The sequence below is a fragment of the Gorilla gorilla genome, chromosome 19 (genome assembly GCF_029281585.2).
Source record: "Gorilla gorilla gorilla isolate KB3781 chromosome 19, NHGRI_mGorGor1-v2.1_pri, whole genome shotgun sequence".
In the NCBI taxonomy this organism is placed as follows: Eukaryota; Metazoa; Chordata; class Mammalia; order Primates; family Hominidae; genus Gorilla; species Gorilla gorilla.
Genome location: NC_073243.2, coordinates 22,806,179 through 22,813,667, shown reverse-complemented (window position 1 = coordinate 22,813,667; position 7,489 = coordinate 22,806,179).

Below are 7,489 nucleotides of genomic sequence, written 5' to 3'. Positions count from 1 at the left end.
CCTGTGTGTCTGAGGGGTGAACGCCAGTGCAGGCTACTGGGGTCAGCAGGTGCAGGGGTGAGTGAGGAGGTGCTGGGAAGCAGCCACCTGAGTCTGCAATGAGTGTGGGCTGGGGGGCCCAGTGCCCGGGTTCCGGGAGGGGAACAAAGGCTGGAGACTGGGTCAGTCTGCGGGCTGCATGACAACAAGGGAGGGGGGTGGCTCCATTCATAACTCAGGAACCAACTGTCCCTCCTCCCCTCCGGCCACGGCTGGCACAAGGTTCTCTCCCTCCCCTGCTTCTAGGATTGGGCTGCTTCCCCCTCGGCAGCCTCTCACCAAGGATTACGGGATTTAAATGTCTGATTTAGCAAGCCTGAGCCTCCAGGGTGGCCATCTGCTCCATTAGAAAGTGGCAGGATACCTGGGTTCCCAAGGGGAACAGGGGTGGGTGCTACTGGATGGAGAGAGGCCAGTGGGAGGCCTGCTAGCCAGGGTCCCAGGAAAGTGGGGGCAGCTAAGGTAAGAGTAGGGGTGTAGGGCTAGGGCCTTCCCAGCATCCCCTCATCCTGGGCCTCATGCCAGGTAGTTGAATGAATTGAAGCTTTAAACTCTGCCAGGAAAACCTTTCAAAGGGCTTCTTGGGATAGGGAGGAGAGTCGGGTTGAGGAGCTCAGTACCGCCTGCCCATGCTCCTCAGGGCTGCTGGCTCCCAGGGAGGGGGGCTGGGAGCAGGCAGGCTCTTCCCCATCACCCACTGCTCTCTTGGAGCCAGTGCTTGGAGGGGCAGTCAGACATGGCTTGCCCTTCCTCCTCCCTGGTGGTGGAGACGGGTGCTAGGGTCCAGAGGGTGCTACTGTCCAGGGGGGCTTCTGGGGCCACTAGAAGCCTGTCAAGCTCATCAACCAGGCTGAAGGTGCAAGCAGGAGCCCCTTGCCTTGCCCCAAGGATCCCAGACAGCTATGAAGCCACCAGCCTTCCTGACCTCAAGACCACCTTTTTTTTTTCTCTTTCTTACTAGGGAATGCCAAACACTCCCCAGGAGATCCAGACCCGCCTCTTTCAGAGACTTTTAACTTAAACATCTGTCCCTACCCAGCAGGCAAACTAGAGCTCCTGAAGCTCAGTCCCTGTCCTTGCCTCTGTAGACAGGTCACCTTGATGAGCTTCCTTTTTTTTTTAATTTTTTTTTATTTTAGGCTTTATTGGGGCATAATTGAGCCCCCAAAATTGCATACATTCAAGGTATGCAGTGTGATGATTTGATATGGGGGTATATTGTGAAACCATTACCACAATCAAATTAATCAGCACGTCCATCATCACACAGTTACCATTTGTGTGTGTGCACGTGTTCACCTATGACAAGGACACTTGGATCTACTCTGCAGATCTCAAGTAAACGGAAGATCTCCCTTTTTGACAACCATCCTCCACCCTTTCAGTCCCAACCTTTTCCTAGATTATGTCCCTAGCTCTGTTTTTATTTCTGCTGTGCTGCTTCAGATCCATTCTGACTCTGCCAAACCCTTCTTTGTGAGCTGATAGATTGCTGGATTGAGAATTACAGCTGGGCGCAGTGGCTCACGCCTGTAATCCCAACACTGGGAGGCCAAGGCCGGCGGATCACCTGAGGTCAGGAGTTGGAGACCAGCCTGACCAACATGATGAAACCCCATCTCTACTAAAAATACAAACTTAGCTGGGCATGGTGGTGCACGCCTGTAATCTCATCTACTCGGGAGGCTGAGGCAGGAGAATTGCTTGAACCCGGGAGGTGGAGGTTGCAGTGAGCTGAGATCCTGCCATTGCACTCCAGCCTGGGCAACAAGAGTGAAGCTCCATCTCAAAACACACAAAAAAAGAAGTACAAAGTCTGAGACTTCAGGCCAGCTCTGCTACACTATATACTCTAACCTCTCTGGTCCTACTTGGTGACTTCTTTCCCTCTGGTCGTGTTCAAGTTCCCGTCCCATCGAGTCAAGCAGGTACTCATTGGTACCTTACCCTGTGCCAGGAGCTGTTCTAGGCCCTGGAAACCTATGGCAGACATGGTCCCTACCCTCCCACTCAAAGAGCCCAGGCCTTATCCTAATGAGATCTGAAATCAAATCTCCCAATTTCCTCATGGCTTCAATCTAAACTTGTAATTCACAACCTTAAATCAGTATGTTCTATTTTTTTATTTAGAAAACATTTCCGGCCAGGCACGGTGGATCACACCTGTAATCCCAGCTACTCGGGAGGCTGAGGCAGGAGAATCGCTTGAACCCAGGAGGCAGAGGGTTGCAGTGAGCTGAGATTGCGCCATTGCACTCTAGCCTGGGCAACAGAGCAAGACTCCATCTCAAAAAAGAAAAAAAAATGAAAGAAAAAAAAATTTCCCCCTCATTTTAGGAATACGAGGTCTCCAAATCTAAAATTCGTACTCTGAGGAGATTGAATAGCCTTAAATGCTTTCATCATTAAAAAGAAAAGAAAGGAACCTGGTATGCATCCTAAAAATGAAAAATATACCTACCTGTAATCACAGCACATTGGGAGGCTAAAGCAGGAGGATAGCTTGAGGCCAGGAGTTTCAGATCAGCCTGGGCAACATAGCAACACCCCATTTCTTTTGCTTTTTTTTGAGACACAGTCTTGCTCTGTCACTCAGGCTGGAGTGCAGTGGCTCGATCTCGGCTCACTGCAAGCTCTGCCTCCCAGGTTCATGCCATTCTCCTGCCTCAGCCTCCCGAGCAGCTGGGACTACAGGCGTCCGCCACCACCCCTGGCTAATTTTTTGTATTTTTAGTAGAGACAGGGTTTCACCGTGTTAGCCAGGATGGTCTCGATCTCCTGACCTCATGATCCGCCAGCTTTGGCCTCCTAAAGTGCTGGGATTACAGGCGTGAGCCACCGCGCCTGGCTGCAACACCCCATTTCTATTTTAATAAAATAAAATATTGTGAAAAACATTTACAATTTTTAAATTTTAATTTTAAAATTAAACTTATATTTATTCATTTGTGTGTGGGGTTTTTCTTTTTTTTTTTTTGCTTTTTTTTTGAGATGGAGTGTCACTCTGTCACCCAGGCTGGAGTGCAGTGGTGTGATCTCTGCCTCCCGGTTCAAGTGATTCTCCTGCCTTAGCCTCCCAAGTAGCTGGGACTACAGGTACACGCCACCACGCCAGGTTAATTTTTGTATTTTTAGTAGAGACAGGATTTCACTGTGTCTCCAGGCTAGCCTCGAACTCCTGACCTCAGGTGATTCGCCCACCTTGGCCTCCCAAAGTGCTGGGATTACAAGTGTGAGCCACCGTGCCCAGCCCAAAGTTGGTTTTAATAGCAGAAAATCTATCAACATAATTCAATATATTAAATTTAGAAAGAAAAATTATGTATCATATCAACAGATACTGAAAGGAATTTGATTAAATTTCAGTAGCCATTTCCTTAAAAAAGAAAACACTTTAACACAGTAATAGACTGATAATGGAATACCAATTTTCCTAATAAGTTAAACACTAAGATAATTTCAATTAAGTTCAAGAGCTGGGCCAGGTGCAGTGGCTCACACCTGTAATCCCAACACTTTGGAGGCCAAGGTGGGTGGATCACCTGAGGTCAGGAGTCGCGACCAGCCTGGCTGACATAGTGAAATCCTGCCTCTACTAAAAATACAAAAAATTAGCTGGGCATGGTGGTGGGCACCTATAATCCCAGCTACTGGGAAGGCTGAGACAGGAGAATTGCTTGAACCTGGGAGGCGGAGGTTGCAGTGAGCAAAGATCACACCATTGCACTCCAGCCTGGGCGACAGAGCCAGAGTCAGTCTCAAAAAAAAAAAAAAAAGAGCTGGCCACACCTATAATCCAAACATTTTGTGAGGCCAAGGCAGGAGAATTGCTTCAGGCCAAGAGTTGAACACCTCGTCAACATAGCCAGACCTCTCTCTAGATAGATAGATAGACAGATGATAGATAGATAGATAGATAGATAGATAGATAGATAGATAGATAGATAGATAGATAGATAAAGATAGATAGATAGATAGATAGATAGATAGATAGATAGATAGATAGATAGATAGATAGATAATCTGGCTGGGTGTGGAGGCTCACGCCTGTAATCCCAGCACTTTGGGAGGCCGAGGCGGGCGGATCACGAGGACAAGAGATTGAAACCATCCTGGCTAACAAGGTGAAACCCCGTCTCTACTAAAAATACAAAAAATTAGGCGGGTATGGTGGCACGCGCCTGTAGTCCTAGCTATTCAGGAGGCTGAGACAGGAGAATTGCTTGAATCCGAGAGGCAGAGGTTGCAGCGAGCCGAGATCGTGCCACTGCACTCCAGCCTGGGTGACACAGCAAGACTCCATCTCAAAATAAATAAATAAATAATCAAGAACAGTATAAGGGGCTGTATGGTGGCTCATGCCTGTGATCCCAGCACTTTGGGAGGCCAAGGTGGAAGGATCCCTTGAGACCAGCCCAGGCAACAGAGAAAGACCCTGTCTCTATTTTAAAAAATTAAAAACTGGCCGGGCACGGTGGCTCACGCCTGTAATTCCAGCACTTGGGAGGCCAAAGCAGGCACATCAGGAGGTCAGGAGTTCGAGACCAGCCTGGCCAACGTGGTGAAACCCCGTCTCTACTAAAAATACAAAAAGTAGCTAGGCGTGGTGGCAGGCACCTGTAATCCCAGCTACTTGGGAGGCTGAGGCAGGAGAATCGCTTGAACCCAGGAGGCGGAGGTTGCAGTGGGCAAAGATCGCACCATTGCACTCAGCCTGGGCGACAGGGCAAGACTCCATCTCAAAATAAATAAAGTAATTAATTAATTAAATTAAAAACTGTGGGGATATAGACTTACTCTGGTTTTATTTTATTTTTTCTTTTCTTTCTTTTTTTTTTTTTCTGAGATGGAGTCTCGCTCTGTTGCCCAGGCTGGAGTACAGTGGCGTGGTTTCTGTTCTCTGCAACCTCCGCCTCCCGGATTCAAGCGATTCTCTTGCCTCAGCCTCTTGAATGCCTGGAATTACAGGTGCCTGCCACCACCCCCGGCTAATTTTTTGTATTTTTAGTAGAGACAGGGTTTCACCATGTTGGCCAGGCTGGTCTCGAACTCCTGACCTCATGATCCACCCGCCTCTGCCTCCTAAAGCACTGAGACTACAGGAGTGAGCCACTGTGCCCAGCCTACTCTGGTTTTAGTGCATTCAAGAGGAACAAAAAAGGAAGAAAATCACTGGTAAATATACCTCTTTCTGGTTAGAGTGGATGTTTGGAAATTATATATATATTATATAATATATATTATATATATACACAAACACATACATACATGCATACACATATATGCCTTTTTGATTATAGGATAGTATACCAAAACTCAGAAATATTATGGAATTAACAGAATTTAGTAAGGTAGATAAGTAGTAGGTAGAAAAATATTAATTTTATCTTCCAGCAGAAGCACTGTGAAAAATTAGACAACAAGAAAACATTCCATTCAAAATAATGACAATAAGGCCGGGCATGGTGGCTCACACCTGTAATCTCAGCACTTTGGGAGGCTGAGGCAGGAGGATCATCTGAGGTCAAGTTTGAGATCAGCCTGGCCAACATGGTGACACCCCGTCTCTACTGAAAATACAAAAATCAGCCAGCTGTGGTAGTGTAAGCCTGTAATTCCAGCTACTCGAGAGGTCGAAGCAGAAGAATCACTTGAACCCAGGAGGCAGAGATTGCAGTGAGCCAAGATCCTGCCAGTGCTTTCCAGCCTGGGCAACAGAGTGAGGCTCCATCTCAAAAAAAAAAAAAAAGACAATAGCAATAAACATTAAGAAATAAGTGTAATAGGAATGGCACACACAAAGAAGGAATGGCACAGAGCCTGTATGCAGACCACAAACCCTTATTTAACGATGTAAGCCAAGATCCAAAGAAAATGATAGATTCTCAGATGGGAAAACTAAAAAAATAAGAAAAATCAATTAGCTCGAGATAAATATAATGCAATTTCAATTAGAATCCCAAATTTTCATTGTGTATGTGTGTGAGTTGGGTAAATTTATCATAAATGTATAAGAACGAGTAAGTGTCACTAGTTGTTTAAACAAATACTGGATTTGGGCCAGGCGCGGTGGCTCACACCTCTAATCCCAGCACTTCGGGAGACCGAGGCGGGCAGATCACGAGGTCAGGAGATCGAGACCATCTGGCCAACATAGTGAAAACTCGTCTCTACTAAAGATACAAAAAATTAGCTGGGCATGGTGGCACGTGCCTGTAGTTCCAGCTACTCTGGAGGCTGAGGCAGGAGAGTTGCTTGAACCCGGGAGGTGGAGGTTGCAATGAGCCGAGATCCTGTCACTGCACTCCACCCTGGTGACAAAGTGAGACTCCGTCTCTCTCTCTCTCTTTAGGCCAAGGCGGGTGGATCACCTGAGGTCAGGAGTTCAAGACAGCCTGGCCAACATAGCGAAATCCCATCTCTACTAAAAATACAAAAATTAGCCTGGCAGTGGTGGCCCATGCCTGTAATCCCAGCTACTAAGGGGGCTGAGGCAGGAGGATCTCTTAACCAGGGAGGAGGAGGTTGCAGTGAGCAGAGACTGTGCCACTGCACTCCAGCCTGTGCAACAGAGTGAGACTCTGTCTCAAAATAAATAAATAAATAAAAGACTGGAGGCCGGGCACGGTGGCTCACGCCTGTAATCCCAGCACTTTGGGAGGACAAGGCGGGTGAATCACTTTGAGCTCGGGAGTTCAGGACCAGTCTGGGCAACATGGCAAAACCCCGTCTACACTAAAAATACAAAACTTAGCCAGGTGTGGTAGTGCATGCCTGCAATCCCAGCTACTCGAGAGGCTGAGGCAGGAGAATCCCTTGAACCCGGGAGGCAGAGGTTGCAGTAAGCTGAAATCATGCCACTGCACTCCAGACTGGATGACACAGCGAGAGACTGTCTCAATAAATAAAATAAATAATATAAAATAACATAAATAATAAAATTTTAAATAATAAGTAAATAATAAGCAACAGAATGGAGAGGGGGTCCTATTTGCCTTGCCAGATTTTAGAGAACTTAGTATAGGCTAGGCAGGTGCAGTGGCTCACGCCTGTAATCCCAGCACTTTGGGAGGCCAAGGCAGTGGATCACATGAGGTCAGGAGTTCAAGACCAGCCTGACCAACATGGTGAAACCCCATCGCTACTAAAAATACAAAATTAGCCAGGCATGGTGGCACATGCCTGTAATCCCAGCTACTTGGGAGGCTGAGGCAGGAGAATCACTTGAACTCGAGAGGTGGAGGCTGCAGTGAGCTGAGATCACGCTACTGTACTCCAGCCTGGGCAACAAGCGTGAGACTCCGTCAAAAAAAAAAAAAAAGAAACGAGAAAAAAAAAAGAAAACTTACTATATAACTACTGGAATGAGGTCGATGTGACATATGGAGTGGTAGACAAACCAAGGAAAGCAAGTAACAAATACAGGAGATGTTCTCATACAGGAGAATTA